Here is a 22258-nt window from a genome sequence, read left to right as displayed (position 1 = left end):
TGTTTGAGCATCGATGAGACTGTGGATTACATGTGTTATGAGCCGTGGAGCAACGGTTTGCGGTTTTGAATTTTTCAGGTTACCACAAAGTCTTCTCAAATAAATGGGTGTTGTAACGTCCCACCAGCACACTCATACTAATCTAATTTCAAGCCCGGCAAAATGGAGGCTGATAGCAGCTGTGTCTGTACTAAATAGATGTGGTATATTTTATAGCATGTAAACCATCTTTAGTGTGATCAGTGAAAATGTCATGCCTGCAATCTATGTCACCAGTGTGAACCCGTATGATAAGATCTGCATGCCTTAAAACAAAGAAAGAACCATGCACACACCAATAAAAACAAATATAACAATAATTTATCACGCCATATGCCAACATCTCTCCCATGTATGGTCTTCGTCAAAGGTAGAAAGATAATTACAGGACTGTAATTATTTTTCTCTGCCCTGATGAAGACCATATGTGGTAGAAACATTGGTATGTGGCATGACAAAATTATGTAACATTTGTTTTTATCAGGGTACTCATGGTTCTTTATTTGACTATATGTTTTCTTTGGGATCAATCCCTATATCTGATGCATCTGTATGAATAAGTTCCGCTTTGACTAATTGTTTGGTATGCACAATGCATTGTTGTCCATGCAAAATAAGACTCTAATATGTGTTTAAAATATTGATGAGAGGTACTAGAGAGTTGTAAAGTTGTGATTTTACTTAAACATTACTTAATAGTCATTGGATTTTAATATTAACAGCTAACCATGTTAGGACAGGCAATCTCCCCTTTTCACTAGGTGGCTTTAACACCAGAGGTTCTACCAAGATAAATTCCCGTTGACTTTAGAAACCCAGACCTCCAAAGGTTTATTGTTCTTTAGTTAATTAATATCAACAGTGTCATATGTGTGAAGGACCCTGGCTAAGTTTAGATCTTAAACTGGCCTCACGTTTGTCACAGCACTTTTTCATAATATCTAAAGGTATATTTTTATTTGTGCATTTATATGTAAAATTATATTTGTAATAAAGAATTCTCGACTGCACTGGGAATCAAAAAGGGCTTTGCAGTTAGGGATAATTTGCAACGGTTGAAATCATGGATATAAAAAGTGCTCAGGAATCATTTGTCCAAACAATTATATTGAAGAAAGTTAGATCTGATGTAATGCAATCTAATTGTGCAGTATATGGAATGAGGAAGGAGGCCTTATATCAGAAACTACATCAACATATCATAATATGAAAGTTATTTGAAAGCTTTTGAGCTCTTTCGTGGATTTTGACCAGAGATCAAAAGGAAGATTGACAACGTATATACCATTAGCTCATAGCAGTGCATGTGAAATCATGTCTTACCATAGAAACCAAATAAACACTCTTTAATACAAATCAGATTAAAAAATAAACAAACTAGATTAGGAAAAAATCTGTCTAATGAAAAATAGAACACTCAGCTGCCACATGAAAATGGTACGCAACAACCAATAGAGAGGATACAGTCAAAGGTATAACTAAATAGTATCTAACAGGAATAGCAGGGTACTCGATGATACTAATCATGTTTAAACATATTTAGCTACAGTATATACCTGTAAGCCAAATCTTTATTTTTTAAATGCCAAAAATGTTGTGTTTTCAAGTTTCCATTTTATATGGACCAATCAGATCCTTCATGCTAGATAAATTCATATTTTTGAAAGGAATAAACTATGCAACCAAATGCTTTGTGTCCAAGGACGGCATGGTGCTACCATGTATTTGAAGATATAAAATCATTGTTGTTTTTGTTTCTTTTATTGTGTCCAACATCAAAGAAACTTCAAGAACAGAGTTCACTTTGAGCTGAATTACATCTCATTTACCTACACCTGGTTTGCATCATTAGCTTTTGGTCACCAGAAGCTGATTTACTAGCCTTCGGGGCACTAGTGAAAGTCATCATGATAATTTATCACATGTATCCCCCTTGTCTTCTCTTAATAAACATGAAAACAATCTACATTACTCAAGAAATCATATAGAATGCATAATAAAAATTTTCTCACACTTCCTCATCCACATGGAAAGTAGAAAGATATTATTTATTTAAAATGCTTCTACACAAATGTGCATAGAGGATGTGATGATGTAATAAAAATAATCATTGAAGTCATTCCTTTAAACAAAATAAAAGTTTCCTGTTCTTTATTGCACCACAATAATGAACCTAAACATCTTAAAATAAATAAAGGATCAACCATAAATTAAAAACCTGCATCAGTTTTACGCATGAACACTCATCAGAACAATGTATAATTCATTACTATGCCCTCTGTATCACTCTACAGAAAATAGGTTTTAATAAACAAAAAAAAATATAAAACAACACAGTAATGGATTCTTGAATCAATATTTTTAGCCAAAGGATTAACTTGAGACGAAACTTGCCTTTTTCACATTTGAGGAGAAGTTCTACAAACGCTGCTCTTTACCCCTATCAAGTATTCTGATGTATGAGCTCCTCACAGGCATTTGTGATTAAAGGGGAACTGTCACATTCCAGAGTATCCCTTTTCCTGATTCCAACACTCATATAAAACACTACATCAGTTTTTCTTTTCACATATAATTAAGTGCTGCGTAAATTATTGGCGTTATATAAATAAAAGTTAATAATAACAATAATAATAATATAAAATAAAAATTATATATACACAGTGGCGTTGGCAGGGGGGGGAGGGGGCCATGGCCCCCCCTACATCATGCTGTGCCCCCCCAATTGAAACGCCGCCTTTTTTTTTTTGTAATAGACGCGGAGGAGAGAGAGAGACGCCGAGCGGTCGCTGAGGAATAAGTTCTCAGCAACCGTCCGGCGCCTCACTCACTCTTCTCCGCGAGGCCTCTTTGCCTTGGTCACAGTGCCGGCATTTCACGCCGAGCGCCGGTATATGATGTCATATCCGGCTCTCAGCAGTGAAGCCGTGCACACTGCGGCAGAACCAGGAAGACAGAGACCTCGCGATCCCACCGCTGGACTTCTACAAGCCCAAGGTAAGTGAACTTCAAAGGGGGGAGAGGGTAGAAAGTTAGGAGGGGGTTAGAGAGTGAGAAGAGGTAGATAGGGAGGGAGAGGGGATAGATAGGATAGATTGGGAGGGAGAGGGGATAGATAAAATAGATTGGGAGGGAGAGGGGATAGATAAAATAGATTGGGAGGGAGAGGGGATAGATAGGATTGATTGGCAGGGAGAGGGGATAGATAGGATTGATTGGGAGGGAGAGGGGGTAGATAGGATAGATTGGGAGGGAGAGGGGGTAGATAGTATAGATTGGGAGGAAGAGGGGATAGATAAGGAGGGAGAGGTGGTAGGGAGGGAGGGAGAGGGGTTAGATAGGGTAGGGACGGAGAGGGGTTAGATAGGGTAGATAGGATAGATTGGGAGGGAGAGGGGTAGATAGGATAGATCGGGAGGGATAGGGGGTATATAGGGAGGGAGAGGTGGTAGATAGGATAGATTGGGAGAGAGAGGGGGTAGATAGGGAGGGAGATGGGGTAGATAGGGTAGATAAGGAGGGAGAGGTGGTAGGGAGAGGGATTAGGGAGGGAGGGAGAGGGATGAGGGAGGGAGAGGGGTTAGATAGTGTAGGGACAGAGGGGGGTTAGATAGGGTAGATAGGGAGAGATAGGGGGTAGATAGGGAGGGAGAGAGTATAGATAGAGAGAAAGGAGGGTGGCAAGAATATTGAAATAAAGAGTCAGAATGAGAGAGAGAATTAATGGATTAATGTGTGGATGCATTAATGAATATGTGTAAATAATTTGTGTGAAAGAATAAATGATTGTGTGAATTAGTGAGTGACTGTAAAAGTGTTTGTGACTCATAGGTGTATTATTGATTTGTCAAAAAAGCAAAGATGGTATAAACAGGGTGTTTAGGCAATGGGGACAAAGATGGCACAGATAATGTGTTTATGGGACAAACATGGCTTACGTTCAGCTGTTTGGGGACAAAGTTGACTCATGCTGGGCTGTTTGGCGACAAAGATGGCACGTCCTATGTATGTGTAATTTGGGTGCTGGTCAGGTTCTATGTGGGCAATGTGGATGCCAGGGTTGGCTTTGGGGTGTGTGACCAGTGATCTATGCCTGTAATTTAGCGGGGTTTATCTTTACCTTTAACGCAGAGTTTATATGTAATTTCCAATTGATATATACCTGCAAAGCTGGGTTTTGTGTTATTCTGTTGATCTGTATCGGCTATATTTCCATACATTATTTATGTTTACCTGCAAATATAGGATTTGTATGTCTTATTCAGTTGATCAATACCTGGAGTGCTGTTTCCATGTGTTGTTTATTTGATCTATACCTTCAGTGCTTTCCAGTTGATCTATACCTGCAATGCTGGGTTTGTGTGTTCTGTTGGTTTATACCTGCAATGCTATGTTTCCATACATTATTTATGTATACCTGCAAATACAAGGTTTTTTTTATCTCATTCAGTTGCATGTGCTGTTTCCATGTGTTGTTTATTTGATCTATACCTGAACTACAGCATGTAAGTAAAAGAGCGGTATGGTTTAGTGAATGAGGGGACAAAGGGACTCTGGGGATGACTACAGGGGAGAGGACCTCTCAATGTCACGGTGCAGGACTGACTCTCACGGTCTTCCTCTGATCTGCAGTCAGTGTGGCAATTATTTTTTTTTGGTATGGTAGCGGAGGTAGTGATTGCATGCAAGGAAGCGTTGAGCAGGGCCCATGGAAATGCTTGGGTAGGGTCCAATTTTTTCACTATAAAATATTTTGGCAGCAGGTTCTAATATTTATATATATATTGGCAGCAGGGGCAAATATTTATATATGTTTTGGCAGCAGGGGCTAATATTTATTTATATATTGGCAGCAGGGTCTAATATTTATTTATATATTGACAGCAGTGTTTAATATTTATATATATTGGCAGCAGCGTCTAATATTAATATATATTGACTGCAGGGGCTAATATTAATATATATAGGAAGCAGGGACTAATACTATATATATCGGCAGCAGGGTCTAATATTAATATATATCGGCAGCAGGGGCTAATATTAATATATATCGGCAGCAGGGGCTAATATTAACATATATTGGCAGCAGGGGCAAATATTAATATTTATTGGCAGCAGGGTCTAGTATTTATATTCATATTGGCAGCAGGGTCTATTATTTATATATATATATATATATATCGGCAGCAGGGGCTAATAATATATATTGGCTGCAAGGACTAATAATATATATTGGCAGTAGGGGCTAATATTAATATATATTGGCAGCAGGGTCAAATATTAATATATATCGGCAGCAGGGTATAATATAAGTATATATCCGCAGCAGGGGCTAATATCAATATATATCCGCAGCAGGGGTTAATATTAATATATATCAGAAGCAGGGTGTAATATTTCTATATATCGGCAGCAGGGTCTAATATTAAAGAATGAAAAATAACTGCCAGTTTAGCTGTTATTTTGAAATCATATTTCAATCACGGTCTTTACTTCAAAGAGATAAGTGCATAGTATGTAGTTAAAAATGCACGTGTAACGTGTGTATGTATATATATATATATATATATATATATATATATATATATGTACCGTTTTGTAATTGGCCCCTCTACTTTGGTCCCTGGTCCCCCATGTGCCCCCCCTAAATATGAAAGCTGGAGACGCCACTGTATATACACTCACGCACACACACACACGAACTGTAACACGTGTTGACACATACATATGCTAACACACACTTACACATACTGAAACACTAACACACACATTCATGCTAATGCATACACTCATGCTAATACACCTACTTACACATTCATGCTAACACTTACACATAGACATTCCTGCTGATATGTACACTCTTACATTCATCCACATTCATCCACAAACACTTACACATACACAGTTATGCTAACAGACACTTACACAATCATGCTCACATTTACACACTTACACATTCATGCTAACGCACATATTGACACATATGATCCCCTATCTTCCAAGAAGATCCAGCCCTCCTGCAGGCCTTCAGGCTGAGAAAGAAGAAAGGGGTTCCATATCCCCTTTGTGAAGTGCAACCCCTTTCTTCTTCCTCAGCCTGAAGGCCTGCAGGAGTGCTGGATCTTCTTGGTACTTCCCCACAGTGAAGGCGCTCTGCAGTCATCGGAGGGGGCATCCACAAAGGCTACCACTTCCCCCTCGTCAAAAATGCAGAATCTTTGGGATTCTGGCTCCAACGTGGACATTTCTTGCCATAAAATAAATGAATACAATTTTAAAAAAGAAACAAGCACAGTGCAAAAAAGAGCAGGTGCAGCATCAGGACATATAAAACCACAAAGGTACACCATTACAACCCCAGTCTACACCAGAACCAGTTACCTAACTGCAGCCAGGGACTGACTAAAGATTATAGAAATTAGAGTCCCCAATTGACTAAAAGGTGACAAAACTACCCTGTGGCTTTAGACCTATGCACCATTTCTTGGCTGTTTATCACTGTCCTGGATTTAACCAGCATTCATTTTAAAACCATTTAATCACATACAGCTGACCAGCATTCCTCTACAAACTATATTTCGCATACCAGCAACAGACCTTTAATCCCCATTCATGTGTGAGTGTGAAATTGTAATGTCAAAATCTACCACTAATTCTTCAGGCAGGCGTATAAAACAAAACAGTTCTTGAAGTTATGCCTTAAAATCTATTTCCCTGGGCAATAAACAAACACATTTCCAGACAAGTGTACACATATGCTTATACAAGCGTTTTCTTCTGGTGTCCAAAATTCTATAGACTGACAGTTTTTCATATATTTTTAACACTTCTATATTCCAAAATGGATTTAATTATAATTTTACAATAAACTTTAGGCACATGTGCAATTATTGCCATTCTAACTATATGTTTGTCCGCCAGAAATTCCAAGGAATTCATTTGCAATGCTTTTCTGTTCTGGCACACCCATAACCTTTTTAACGGTACAATAAATATAACAGCCTGGATATTTTAACACTCTTTTACCCTTTTTTGTTATAAAAACAAAAATGGCTCACATAGGATGAATAAGCAATAGAAATCTTGCTATATTACTTCCTTTACTTTCCTATAAAGTAGTGATATGTAGATAGAAACAACTGCTTTTTGTTTAAATCCCTGCCTAGTACACCATTTGCAAACAATAACAGCATTAGACCTGTGAAAATGGACTTGTGCACCATTTGGAGCTTCTTGGTGTCACCATTAACTCCAACCTCTCGTTCACTCTGAACATTCAGTCTGTCTCCTAAATGCTGTCTCCATCTCAAAAACATTGCCTGCATTCATCCCTTCCTAACACAAGATGCCACCTAGGCTCTTGTCCATACCCTCATTATCTCCCACATTGACTAGTATAACCCTGTTTTAGCTAGTCTCCCTATTACTTGTCAGTCTCTTCACTGGCAGCCTGTGAGCTTCAGGAATAATTTCAAAATCCTGACTCATACTTTCAAAGCCCTTCATAGTGACTCCCATATTTACATCTCCTCACTCACCTCAACAATTTGACAAAAAGGGGTTCCTAATTAAAAATTCTGGGTTAACACATAGTAATTGAATGATGAGATGAAATGTGCATGGTGGATTATATTGAGTTAAGACTATATTGATTTCAATATTATTTCCACTCACAAGACAAACGTATTGGAATCTGGCAGAATAGATATACCACACACTTTGGTCAATATCATTTATCTTGGGTCAAATATGCCCTTGTAAATATTCCCCTTTGTCCGCTTATATTCATCTAGGTATGCTGGATGTGCCCTGGGTTCCTATGTTGGCAAATCTGGTCACTGTAAAAGCTTACCATCTCAAACTCACCTTCTTCTCACCCTACTCACTTCCTCCCCCCTTGTCCCCACTCTTGCAACATTTTATGCTGCATTCGTACATTATGTCCCCCCTCCTCCATCTTTCTCTACTCTTTCGTTTCATATGCTTCTGATTTTACTATATTTCTATTAAACTGTATTACATCAGGTTGAATTGGATTTGGTTGTCCAACATAATATGTATTACAAGTATAAGTGTAAGGAAGATCAAAAGGCAGAACAACTGGCCAATCTACCTTTTCTACACAAGGTCCTATTGCTTGGGCCTAAAATGCTGAACTTAGTCCCAGTAACTTACACCAGCTCCTTAGCTATTCCTTCCACAGAATATAATGAGCATTGGCATCATAGTCTTGCTCACTGCAAATCGTTGCCCCTTTCTCCTCCGGGGCCACTACATTTAATCTGTGGTCACATACATTCTTCAGCAACATTGTTTAAAATAGAACCCTTGTCTTTGTGACAAAATATAATGAACATTGGCATCATATTCTTGCTTACTGCAAATCGTTGCCCCTTTTCTCCTCCGGGGCCACTACATTTAATCTGTGGTCACATACATTCCTTAGCAATATTGTTTAAAATAGAACCCTTGTCTTTGTGAAGAGACACAGCATCTGTGAAATGCCTCTTTCATCATAACTAATGAAGCAAAATGTAAAAGCTTTTATCACTGTGTTGACTTAATGATTCCAAGCACAAGAGTCTATCACCACTGGCTTACTTAAGCCCTGCAATGTCTCTTCAGGAACAGCTAAGGGGTGAGAATCTAAGCACAAAAATATACAATGGAATCTCACTTTGTTCTCTTGCTTGTACTGTAGTTGTAAGATAACTTTACTAAAATGGAATGGAAATTTACCAAGTAATTTTGGAATTTACCATTCCAAAGCTATTTTATACCATATTTCAAACCTCTGTTAAATCAGAAAATAAAGATTTTATCTATCTATTATTATCTTGTATTTAGCGCCAACAATTTACACGGCGCTTCTTTCAATACATAAATACATACATACAAGGGGTATGACAAGATTAGAAATGACAGACTAAGACAAACCGATACATTAGGTGGAGAGAGCCCAAGTTTACAATCTTGAGTAAATGGGATGAGGACAAACATAAGGAACAGAGAAAGGTGAGAGGTGGTGTGGGGTTGTATCAGTGACACGGAAGTTTTAGCAACTAAGATGGTCTGCCCTAGACTGGAAAAAGTAATGAAAATCCCCCTTTTATACCACCCACTCTTTATTATAATGATATAACTAATATCATAATGCTGCCACCACCAAGACAATTTAGAAATGGGGTGCCTTGATCCCCCAAGAAAATCAGACTAAAAACCTACAAAAAACAAAAGCGGAGGGAAGGTGTACCTGTAGGGACCATAAGGACCTCCCCCTTGGTTTGAATATGACCATGTAAATGGTCTCCTGATGCTAGTGTTCAGTTAGCATATCAAACGAATCCACTATCTATAAAGGGAATCCAGGCTGAACTTAGAGGCCACTCATCTGTAACATTTTACACCTTGGAGAGAGCACTGGTTAGAGTCCAAGCTTCAAAAGATAAATTCATGTTGTAAAACATTTTGGCACCACATACCTATACAATCAACTTAACTGTCATGCTGACATTGACCATACCGTCTCTACCAGGTACTACACAAAATGGAGTGATAAGTGAGGAGGTAATCCTTAGCCCATAGGAAGAACGTAAAGATTGAGCAGAGGAGTTTTCTATGAGGGTAGAAATGTATGGGGAGAGTTATTATGGATGGCCTTATATGTTAGTACAAGGATTTTACATTTCTTTTTAAGGTACTAGAGAGCCAGTGGAGGAGTTACCAAAGTGGGGCAGCAGAAGAAGTGCGGCGTGCCTAGCAACAGCATTTAGGACAGACTGCAGAGAAGAGAGCCGACACAGTAGAATGCCAACCAGAAGAGTGTTGCAATAGTCAAGATGGGAAATGATAAAAGAATGAACCAGAGTTTTTGTGGACTCTTGGCTGAGGAATGGGTGGAATGCGAGAGATGATTTTTAGATGCAACCGGCAGGGTTGTTGTTAATGGTAATAGAGAATTCAGTTACTGGGGTGGAGATAGAAAGATTAACTTTCAGGTAGCGATGACATCCATGAAGAATTGCACATAAAAGATGTTAGGCAACACATTTAAGTGCTTTATTTATATGGTTCCAACAGGTTACAGTCCAAGGAGAAGGAAATATACACTGCTTTTGGTGGAATTAAAAATGTATTTGTAATAAAGTAAATGTAACAGATATAAACCTGATTTGTTGGAGTTTTAAATATTTTTTTACCTCATTCAATATTACTATATTTAAGGGTAGTATTCCATAAAATATATGCTCAGTAGGGGTTTTTATAATGCTAAAGACTGCGGAAAATATCTTTATTGACATTTTAAATAAAAAAGTAAGTCGTAATATAAGGTTTTTTTCATTCACTATGCTTATAAACAAACATTTCTGGTAATTTCAAAGCTGATTACAGCTAAAATCTTTTTGTATATTGTACAAAAGCCAAATTGCTGACTTTATTCAATATTGTGGGTAGAATGTAATCCATCACATAGATAAATACAATTATTTAGAAATTAAGATTGTGACTTGTAATTAAAACATGATGACAGATGATATTTCTCTTACTTAATTCAAGTGAACATATTTGTTTTTTGTCCCTACCTTAACTGAATATGAACAGACTACAGAGATTATTTATTTATGAATTCTACTGTTAAAATGCGGGTCTTTATTATTGACCACCAGCATACTTATGAATATTTCTTTACCCAATACAAATTATAGACTGTTTTCTGAGGTTCTGTCAAATTGACAAATTGTCTTTCTTGCTGAGCTGTGAAATTATTAACACCTGACTTACCGATTAGCAGTCAGCTTTTGACTGATCCATTTGCAGAATATGATGTAGCTGAACTGAAAGTGATGAGTATCACATAATAGTAATGGATTATAAGATCTGAAGAACAGGGCCTTGTTCTCTTTCTATACCAGTATATTTTATACTGTTGTTGCTAGTTTTGTATATGGTCACTTTTAATGTCACTTCTAATTTTCACTTTCCCTCCTTACAACCTTCTAGACCAGGGGCGTCCAACATGCGGCCCGGGGGCCAAATGCGGCCCGCGGGACGTCGAGGTGCGGCCCGCGTGAGATCGGCAGCCAGGATCACAAAAGCCCTGCTGCTTACTTGTGGGAGGGTCTATTCTCTGCTCCAGTCCTGCCTCCTCTGTGGGGAGAACGAAGGAGGCCGCGCCCCCTGCTGAAGTCTGTGATCGGCATTGAGAGAGCTGTAGTGCAGGTAAGGGGGTGAGGGAGTGTGTTTGAATGAGTATGCCTTATTGAGGGAATGAATCTGTGAATGAATGAATTTATGTGTGTGTGATAGCATGGATGTGTAAGTGCTGGAACCTAGGCATGATGGGACTGTGATTGCTGTTAACAATCCCACTCCTATCATGCCAAGTCAGCCAGTACATGCTTAAACCTGGCTAGCTGCCCCCTTGTGTATTGATGCTGCCAGCCGTATGGGGTCTGCACTTACAGCCACCCTGTACCAGCATGTACTGGCTGACTTGGGATGATAGGAGTGTGATTTCCAACAGCTAACAGCAATCACAGTCCCATCATGCCTCGGTTCCAGCATTTACTGGTTGGCTGGGTATAAAAAGAGTGTGTTTGCTGTTAGCAATCACACTCGTATCATGCCAAGTCAGCCAGTACATGCTGAAACCTGGCTAGCTGTCCCCCTTGTGTATTCATGCTGCCAGCAGTATGGGGTCTGCACTTACAGACACCCTGTACCAGCATGTACTGGCTGACTTGGGATGATAGGAGTGTGATTGCTAACAGCAATCTGCTAGCAGCAATCACAGTCCCATCATGCCTAGGTTCCAGCATTCACTGGTTGGCTGGGTATGAAAAGAGTGTGTTTGCTGTTAGCAATCACACTCCTATCATGCCAAGTCATATTGTTTATTTTTTTATTGTCCAACTGTGGTGTGTTACTTTTAATAAAAGCGTGGTTACACACTAAAATTGGACAAAAAATACCGGTACAATGCCAGCCAACCAGTACTTGCTGGAATCTGGGTATGCCTGAGATTGCTGTTAACAATCATAATATATAATTTTTTGTACAATTTTGGTGTGTAACTTACTCTTATTAAAAGTGTGTGGGGGGTCATTTTCAGTTTCGGCTAAGTGAACCCTGAATTTTCGGTTTTGGTCCAGAATTTTCATTTTAGTGCATCCCTAAAATAAATAGAACTATTTTATTTTTACTTATACAGAATCCTGCATTTGTAGTCACAAAACTTTCTAGGCCCAGAAATCAGTGAGAGGAAAAGTAAAGGTTTTGTGTCATTTACTTTATTTTAATCTGCATATCTTATTAAAGGCCATATTTTCTCACAGTGAAAAATGAGTGCGGCTCGCGCACGTATACAATTCTGATGAAGTGGCCCACTGCAGAAAAAACTTGGACGCCGCTGTTCTAGACCATTGGAACCCTAAAAAATACAACCAATGCATAACAGTAAACCCAGCTCATGCAGTAGTAGGGCCAGCTGTCCATTTATGCTTTTGGTTGACATTTATCACTGCTACAGAAACTGTGGTTGTTTTGTACAAACAGTATTTAGCATTATTTTTTATTATTGTTTGTTACTAATGGATTCGTCACCATTGATCTGCTTTTTATGGAATATATTTTTATGACTCTTCTTGGAACATTTATGTTCTTGGATTGTAAGGTGTATTACCCAAATTAATATTGGTAATACGTTCTAGTGCAATAGAACAGCTAAGTATACACCCTCTGACTGCAGTTGTCCAGGATTTGTTAAATAACAATACAAGATTGCAAAAATGTGGTGATGTTGTCCAATCAATATGCCAGCATTTCATACGATTATAACACAGCAAAGAGAAGCCAGCGGTCAGACATTTCCATGTTATCAATGCAGAGCCAGCGATACATATTTTTTTCCTTTGGCTTGTTTTAACGGAATGCGGATTGCTTACAAAAGCAAACAATATAATTGAAAACTTTTTAACATAGAAAATGTATTTCGTCATTGTACTGGTTATTGCAGATGCTGATGTCTATATCCATCAGTTATTAATCAAAGTTGCTGTTTGGCCTTTAATGGTTTGAAAAAAAACCTTACAAATACTAACACAGTTAAGGGGGAAATTCTTCTATGAATGCATATTACGATTTACAATGAATAAATTCGAACACTACTCAGCATTAATGGAAGTCTGTGATCCTCATGGATACTCACGGTGTAAAGAATGTTCATTCAACATTATACAGCAAACATTTAATGGTACACTTTCCCTCTATCCTGAATAAAATTTAAGCTAATCTTAAGTAGTATATGGTATGACAGTAATCCATGATAAATGTCACTAGTTCCTTAACACTGCCCATGTGCAAATAGTCTGGAAGAATTGATGAGAGGTAAAGCTGTGGAAACTTCAAGACATATACTACCATTCAAAGGTCTGTGGTCACTTAGCTGTTTTCATGGAAAACAAGGAAATTTGTAGCTGTGCTTAAATAATTGCAAAAAGGGTTTTCTAATTATCAATTAGCCTTTAAAATTTAAATTTGGATTAGCGAACACAACGTGCCTTTGGAACACAGGAGTGATGGTTGCTGATAAAGCACCTTTGTACATCTAAGAAGATATTCCATTAAAGTCAGCTGTTTTCAGCTACAATAGTCAATTACAACACTAACACCTGCGCTGTATTTCTGATCCATTTGATGTTATTTAGCTTTTTCTTTGAAAAAAAGGGCATTTCTAAATAACCCCAAACTGAAATAGGAGATTAGTCCATAATTAATCCATCCAAGGAGACGGGAAAGCTGCTGCTGAATGAAGAAGGGTATTGAATGATTCCTTAATGGAACATGCCACCTGTGATGACAGGACCTTCATTGAGAGAACACATCCTTAAGGAAGTACTAAATCACTTTTCCATAATTGATCATCATGTACAGGGATCATTCAGAATAGTGTTGACCTATCTCTGTCTTTTTCACGATCCTTGTTCCACCCTGGGTGTTTATAAAACAGTGGGTTTTTTTAATTTATTTCTTCAAGATTTATTGGGTGAATACTATATGTTCCTCTAAAACTGGGACTGCAACTACAGTTGGAACCTATTATGGACTTCTATCTTCATTTGAGTCATTTCAATATGTTATCCTTGTACTCTTCCTACCCTTTTGTTCTCCAGTAGTTTCATGGTTTGTTCTGATAATTATAAAATCAAATTTAAGTTAACATCCAAAAGTAATTTACTTAGGTCACGGTTGAGGATGATTTATTAGAGATATAAAATACAGCCTGGGGTTCCTTATAATTTTGAAAGATGCTTCATGCTCCAAAACATAATGAGTCATTTTCTTTAGGTAATAAACATGCCATTTTTTTAAATAATTGTTTGCTTGGCAGGTGATTCACTTTGTTTCCACTTCATGCTAAAGCATTTTGGCTGACACTGGTATATGATTTGCTTGTTCTTTTTTTAGTATTCATGACATTCTTTAGATTTTTTACCTAACACTAATGTGCATAGGTCATTATTAGTTATGTTTTCTATTACAGAATATGTAAATGCACTTTTTTTAGCCAGAAACATAAGAGGCAGACTACGTGTATGTAGTAGGTTAAGTTTTAATTTATCAAGATTAATGATGTTTTGGTCGAGGTTAACATTTAACCATTCATTATTGTGGATGCTTAGTTGTATTCTTCGATGAAGGGGACATTGCAGTGTTCCAGGCAGCCTCTTGAGCAAAGAATGCACATTAAAGTATGCTGAAAGTACTTTAATAGGCATTCTACAGACCTGCCAACAAGTGATAGGAAAGAGCTTCCATGGAATGGAGGTAAGAATATCACATGGCAGGAGATGTGTTTGGTCCCCCATTGGATCCTCCATTCATCAGACTTCCATCCCATGCATTTCCAAGAGGGACCCCAAGAAAACTTAAAGGGACCACTCGGTTATCATATGCATTAAAGCTCTTATGATGCCCGAAGTGTCCTTTGAAATCAATCATAAAATTCAATCCAAGTGCCAATATAGAAAGGCATTATTTGAACTACTAACTGAACTATAAGTCTGGTGGTTGCTCTTTAAACATGGTTCAAGGTGAAAAGAAAATCCCTGCGCCAAGTATGACATTTCCTAATTTCCTCACATAGACCTGTGAGTTTTGTCTGGGGAAGTTTGCCAGAGCTTGGCTTAGCTAGGTATGGCAGGGTGATTTTAGTTAGTAGTTTAGGCTGATAAGCCTGGGCCTGCAAGAATTGAGGCTTTTATAGCTGCAAAAGGTGGACCAACTCCCTATTAATGCCCATGGTTTTGGAATGGGGCATCCAACAAGCTCATATAAGTGTGAATTAGGTATGCTGTCAAAAATAGACATGTGAATAGCTTATTTTTAATAATTTAACAAAACACAAATCAATATTTGATGTGACCACCCTTTGCCTGTTCTGTAGACAAATTGTAATCCCACTAAATATTGATTTGAGCTAAATCTATGAAAAAAAATACAAAAAAAAGACTATAATTAAGGCCAGTCATAGACTAAATAAACCTACAAAAAAAGCATCTATGCAAGGTTGTCTCTAGTGGGACCTCAGTATGGTTACATGATATCTTCTTGGCTCAATTTAGCCATTCACTCACATTAAGGATTTCATTCACTTGGGATACCTGATGCAGAAAACAGACCTGAATACAATGGTCATATAGATTCAGATCCTTGCTCAAATTATCTAAATGTGCTATTTCGTTGTGCACTGTCACCCACTATGTTCATGGTCCTAATAGCTGTACAAAAAGCATTATTGTCTTGTTCAGGGGTGAATTATCTCCTAAATGACAGCACATCTGGAAAAGCAGGGTCAAGGCTTCATTGAAGTGGAACAGAAAGCCATATATCATCAAGTACCATGTACTAAGAGGTACCATTTAACATGCTGAATAAACTCTGACTTACTCCCACAGAGACGTTTGGTGTTAATGGCCCTTCAATTTCCAGCTTGATTTCAACACTTCTATGGTTCTCTTAGCTTGGCCATGTTTACAGAGGTTAGTGTGGAGCAGACCCTTCCTGGACACTCATCACTAGGAAATAACACTAGCCCGCTGCGTACATGCTACTAAATATGCATGTTACAAATGTTTGTGTTGCGTGCAGTGTTCCAGCCATACCTCGATGCTGAATTCTATTTTTATTCTCTGTCTCTGCTTTCCTCAACTTTCATTCAGTTCAGTTAAAAGAGGAAAATGGCAAATTCACTTTGTTTTAACAGATGTTTCTCGTTCATAATAACTTGATCCAGATATGGTCTCTCTTCTAATGTTCACTTCTTGAGCTTCAGCGTTTTTTGTAGTCTAAAATACTTTTGTATTCTAAAGTACTTATGTCTCTTTCCTGAATATAAATATATATATATATATATGTATTTATACATACCGTATACTGTTCAAAAGTTTGGGGTCCCTTGGAAATATCCTTGTAGTTGTTTTTCTACCATTAAAATAACATCCAAAGGATCAGCTATACAGTATAGACATTGCCCCTAATCACTCCCATCACTCCTGCGTTCCAATGGCACGTTGTGTTCGCTAATCCAAGTCTAAAAGGCTTATTAATCATTAGAAAACGTGTTTCCATTTATGTTACAGCTAGAAATGTCCTTGTTTTCCTTGAAAACAGCTATATGACCCAAAACTTTGGTACGGTATTGTATATATATATGCCATATTATTTTTATTCTTATTGCTTTATATAGCATATACATATAGCCGATATACATAAAGATTTGTATATATCTACATGCCTTAGAATGCAACTGCTATGGTGATGCCACTTTGCACCAGAATTGGTTTGTGAAATCAAGTTAGTTTTATTTAAAACATTTTGCTTTATTTTTCCACCATACCCAGCAATGCATATCTCTGGTATTGCTTGGTGAACCAACACCATTTAAAACATTTCTATCCATTGTAAACCAAAGAATATTTTTTAACGGGATACTGGCTGTTATGTCCTGCCTCCACATTGCGCAGCGCTAAGGAATACTATGGTATTATATATGTCAGTAAAAAGTCAAATAAACTGAAATTCCTATTCAATTTTTAATTTGGAATAATTAAAATATTTCCCCACAAGTCTCTCACTGTGCAATGTTTGAAACACTTGGCTCAATGGATTTATTGCCCAATAAAGGAATGAGAGCCATTGTGGCAGGATGCCATCTTGAACCCTGTTGCCATGGAAAATGTGCCACCACCTGAATTTGAGGGGGGCAACGGAACAGAAGTATTATTATTATTATTATTATTATCCTTTATTTATATAGCGCCAACAGTTTACGCAGCGCTTAATACAATACATAAATTCAAGGGATATGACAAGACAAGAATTGACAGACTAAGACAAACCGATACATTTGGTGGAGAGAGCCCTGCTCGCAAGCTTACAATCTAGAGGGAAATGGGGTGACAAACATAAGGCATAGAGAAAGGGTGAGAGGTATTGTGGGGGTTGTATCGATGACAAGGAAGTTCTAGCAGCTAAGATGGTATGCTTCTCTGAAGAAGTGGGTTTTTAGATGTTTCTTGAATGTTGGGAGGGAGGGAGAATGCTGAAGGTTCCTTGGGAGAAGATTCCAGAGATATGGGGCAGCTCGAGTGAAATCTTGTAGACGGGAAAAGGAAGAGGTGATGAGTGAGGAGGAGAGCCTTAGCCCATGGGAGGAACGTAGGGATCGAGTAGGAGAGTATTTGCTAATGAGGTCAGAAATGTACGGAGGAGCAGTATTATGGATGGCCTTATATGTCAGTACCAGGATCCTAAATTTAATTCTAAAGGTAATTGGGAGCCAGTGGAGGGTTTCACAGAGGGGGGAAGCAGAAGAGGAGCGACGTGCAAGGAAGATGAGCCTAGCAGCCGCATTAAGGATAGACTGTAGAGGAGAGAGTCGAGACAGTGGAGTGCCAACCAGAAGAGTGTTGCAGTAGTCAAGACGGGAAATGATAAGGGAATGAACCAGGGTTTTTGTGGATTCTTGGGTGAGGAATGGGCGGATACGAGAGATGTTTTTTAGGTGCAAGCGGCAGGATCTGGCGAGGGACTGAATGTGAGGGATGAAGGAGAGGTTTGAGTCAAGGATGACCCCAAGGCATCGGGCCTGGTTAGTAGGAGAGATAGTCGTGTTGTTAATGGTGATAGAGAATTCAGGTAGTGGAGTGGAGATGGAGGGAGGGAAGATAATGATAAAGTACAGTATATCTGCTGGTGCTGCCTGCCAGGAAGGGGTACAGTGAACTAGCCGTGTCTTTAAATGTAAACCCTCTAGATTGTAAGCTCCTTTGAGCAGGGCCCTCTTCACCTGTTGTTTCTGTATGTCATCTTGTTACGTTATATACTAATTATTACATTCTGTCTACCCTTTGTACAGCGCTTCAGAGTATGATAGTGCTATATAAACCAATAAATTATTATAATTATAATAATAATGTCTTGAAATTATTTCATTGGTGAAGCCAGAACTGAAAAAAAATATTACTGTTTGTTTAATTAATAAATGACAATTTATGTTAAAAAAAATTACATTGGAGCACAATGTATCTTAAATAGTCTTTGAGGGCTTCTATTATTGGTGGTTTCTCCTTTACCAAGCTTGTCTCCAGAGCTTATGTTACCATATGAACTATGTCTAATGTGACCTTTCTGGTTTTCTAAAACCATGGCAAATTCGATGATGAGGTACTATGGTCTCATAGAACCTTTTTTCTTCTCATATTGGCTGGTCTAGTAACTGAGCATGATTATGCTGTAACGGTTATCATTATGACAACCAGCATTTATGGTACTGAAATCAAACACACGATGCGTATGAATGTATACATTATTAAATATAGGGTTTGGCATACATTCTACTGAGGGGAAAAGTAACAGAAACAAAAGAAATGCTTTGAAAATTGCTACCATATGAGAAAAAAAAAAAGAAACACAGTTATTGTGAAAAAGAGGTTGTAATAATTTATAAAATATCAGATGTATGCAAAGGCTTTACAGTCAAAGCAAGGGAAAGTGTTTGTTGGGAATGAACATTATTGTGATACTAAAAGAATGTTCTATTTTGTCTCCTGTCCATTAATTTCTTTACAGGATTTTATAATAAAGGTCTCAATAAATAAATTGTAAATGCTTATTGAATGATACACAGCATTTTAATTTATCCAGGGAGGATTTCCAGCATACGCAATCTTCTCTCCTATCCTTAATGCATGATCTTAAACCCCCTGCATTACATGTCCTTACACAGTATTATTATTATTATTTATTGTTTTATATAGCGCCATCAAATTCCGTAGCGATGTACAAATGTAACTAAGTTACATAGGCCAGAGCAACACAACAGGTGCTAACAAAAAAAGCTCATTACATTAATAGATTCACATCTTCCAGAAAATTTAATATTTGGGAAAAAATGTATTCATACCTTTTTTCATACACATACGAAACTGCACTTATTCCAGAAGGAACTAGTAAAGTAAACTGAAATGTTATAGTTTGTATGAGCATTGTCTATTCTGTTGAAATATGCCAGTTATTCAGTCATTGCTTCCCATTATTAAGTGGCATTTAATATAAGACATTTCAGGAACTCGCAATGAGTATCTGTTTCAGACAGCAGGGGGCTAATAGAAATAGAACAGATCTGCCTAATCCCTAAAGTTATACACTTACTTACATCTTCCCTTCTCTCTGCTCATTTTTCAGATGCTGTTAAGTCAAAGGTTAAGTAGTGACAGCTATCTAACCTACTTCAGTGGAAACAGGAATAGTTGATAGTTCATCAAGCGACACCCTGTCCACTTTTATTGGTTCGACATGCTTTACTCATTCATTTTGATACATGTAATGATCAAGCTCTAGGCACTGTTTATCTCTCATGCGCCATATGATATCGGCTACGAAATTTTACAAAGCTAAATCCTATATTTGATGATTGTAAAATAAGAAATGCTCCCATGGATTGCATTGGTAAATCGTCTTAATTTAAGTAATGGCAGTATATCCTGGCTTCCTGGTGGTTGTTCATTTATGTGAGTGTGGTGTTTACCTGTGTTTGCCTTAGGAGATCACGGTTAGCTAACCACCAGGTAGAACTTCATCCCATGAGGTATATTACATTTGCACACATTTCTCTTTTAAATAATAACATTATGTAGCAGGGTCACCTGATTCCCATAAAATATATGTAATGGGATGTTCGAGGCATGGACCCTTAAATTCTGGCTAGAGATGGCCCTGCCAGTTATATATTTTAGGAGACCAAATAGGCATAGCTGGGGATCAAATAATTTCCCAGGTATGGTCATCAGCTATGATGTCCACAGCCTATGGGGCAGATGCAAGGAGTTTCCGATATCACAGCAGGTGAAAGCTCTCAAGTATGGCTATAAAAGAAGATCCCATGAAATCCATCCCATCCCTTTCTCACCGTCCAATCCTGCGTATGCACTAAAGATCCCACCCGAAATATGAGGATACAAAGGGGTGTTGAAAGTTTGTTGTTAGATTGTATTGGTCTCTCTTATAAAACAAAGTCACAATGTTCTACTATTGACTTCTTTCCCTTCAAATGCCCTAGAAAAATAAGTACTGGTTGGGTGAACACGCTGAACTCAACATTGTTTTAACAGTTAACCTAAATGGCAACAATTAATCCACATCCGACAAACATTTTAACACCACTTTCACCACTACGCTGCTTGCTATACCATATATATACTATACATATATACTATACTGACCACACCCGACAGGACGTATTGGTTAAATATACCAGCAAAGTTTGCCATCTGTTGGACCCAGGCTCGGTCTGGCCATTGGGTACACTGGGCAAAACTGCCTCCCACCTACCGTTAACAAAGTGTAAAAGTGCAGCATAGAGCCACAAGCTTATGGTTTATCAGCCACCAGCCTTAAAGTGCCAGATCCGCTATAACTCGGTCCGGGATTATTAGGACCATATGTTCCAGGACACATGACACATTTCACGTTGACTGGCATATGTAAAGTGCTGCCCTGCCGTATGTGAAATGTTCTAGGAAATTTGTCTGCACATATATAAATGTTCTGATCAGCAACATGTGAAATGCGCATGTGTCCTGGAAAAAAAACCTGATGTGGTCATACAGTTAGCATATAGGCAGATCCTGCAATAGAGCGACTCTGTCCAGTTTAATCAGGGATACAGCATAGAATAAACAATGAAGTCTTTACTAAGGTTTGCATTTGTAATTAGCTTTGAGTATTATTGTTTATTGATTTGTATAGTGCCATCATACGCCGCAGTGCTGTACAATGGGATGCAGGAGAATCCTAGACTCCCACGATACAAATATCCTCGTATAGAAGCTGCTGGCTTTGAAGTCGGCTTTCTTTGTACTATTTTCAGAGGCAAGAGCACCTGTGAGCGGCGCTATACATAAAAATATTTTGGTGCAAGGATTAGGAGCATCCACTCATCTTTACCCACAAAGTACTGCGCCAAAGGACCTTTAAAATCTTGAATATTCTATTCCTTTGTACAGCGCTGTGGTATATAATGGCGCTACATAAAACAATAATAATAACAACAGATTTGTACCTTAATTTGAAAATTAATTCTTAAAACATTTCGGTCCTCGCACCCACCATCCTCACACATCTGTATACTGGCTGCGGATGATGGGAGTTGTAGTACACTGTTATCATGATTTCACAGTCACAGCTGTGCTCTTCAGCCCCTGGATTGTTAGATGTATAGGGGTGAGCACTTCTGTATCGCTCATTTCTTTAATATTCACATTTTTGGTATATTTGCCTAACAATATGTTTTTTTGTTTGTTTTTATAAAAAATGTATTGGATTATTTGCTTATAGACCGAGGCATGTTTTTAAATAAGATCCAATGTATACATTATTGTAAAGTCTTATGTCTGCCATATTTAACGTGAGACCGAATGGAAAGTGCTTAAAAAAAACGGCATACAAAGGAAATCAGTCTCACATAAACAGAGTGGAAATGGATAGAGAGCCGTACGGATTATGCGCCGTTCTCTGCTCCGTCCCGGTCCCTCCCTCGGTCATCCCGAGCCGAGCAGGGCTGCTGTTCTAGGAAGGCGTTCCTTGGGAGCTCTCCGGTTTCTTCGACACAGCTGGGACCAATCAGATTCCGGGGGTGTGTCTTGCTGCCAAATTAACC

The sequence above is a fragment of the Sceloporus occidentalis genome, unplaced genomic scaffold, assembly GCF_023333645.1.
Source record: "Sceloporus occidentalis isolate IW3139 unplaced genomic scaffold, rSceOcc1.0.p SCAF_16, whole genome shotgun sequence".
Lineage (NCBI taxonomy): Eukaryota > Metazoa > Chordata > Lepidosauria > Squamata > Phrynosomatidae > Sceloporus > Sceloporus occidentalis.
This window is presented reverse-complemented; position numbering follows the sequence as displayed.